Here is a 269-nt window from a genome sequence, read left to right on the forward strand (position 1 = left end):
TTATCTCCTCTTGAAATACAAACACAACCTCTCAACACTATCACACACATCTGGATTGTGTTGTTTCTGTCCACAGAGAAGAAAACGTTCCAGCTCTTAATCCAAAGGCGCTTCAACCTCAGAACATTCATCTAAAGAGTTGGTGACCTTCAGAGCTGATCAGTCACCAAAAGTGAGAGTTGATATTTCAATTGTTGGTGTTGAACTGGATTAAGACGAAACTAAATACACTTTAAATTACTTTAATGAACACATTTCCTGTAGTTCTA

At 37.2% G+C, this 269-nt stretch overlaps 1 long non-coding RNA gene across 1 annotated transcript in view; it reads left to right on the forward strand.

The window, feature by feature from the left end:
- The window catches only part of LOC112156110, a 17,516-nt gene extending 17,270 nt beyond the window's left edge, over positions 1–246 (forward strand). Inside the window, exon 5 of the long non-coding RNA XR_002920911.1 lies at positions 77–246. This is a non-coding gene — a long non-coding RNA (uncharacterized LOC112156110). The remainder of the gene's footprint in view (positions 1–76) is intronic.
- Positions 247–269: the final 23 nt, after the last annotated feature.

This window comes from Oryzias melastigma, linkage group LG18, assembly GCF_002922805.2.
Source record: "Oryzias melastigma strain HK-1 linkage group LG18, ASM292280v2, whole genome shotgun sequence".
NCBI classification, from domain to species: Eukaryota; Metazoa; Chordata; class Actinopteri; order Beloniformes; family Adrianichthyidae; genus Oryzias; species Oryzias melastigma.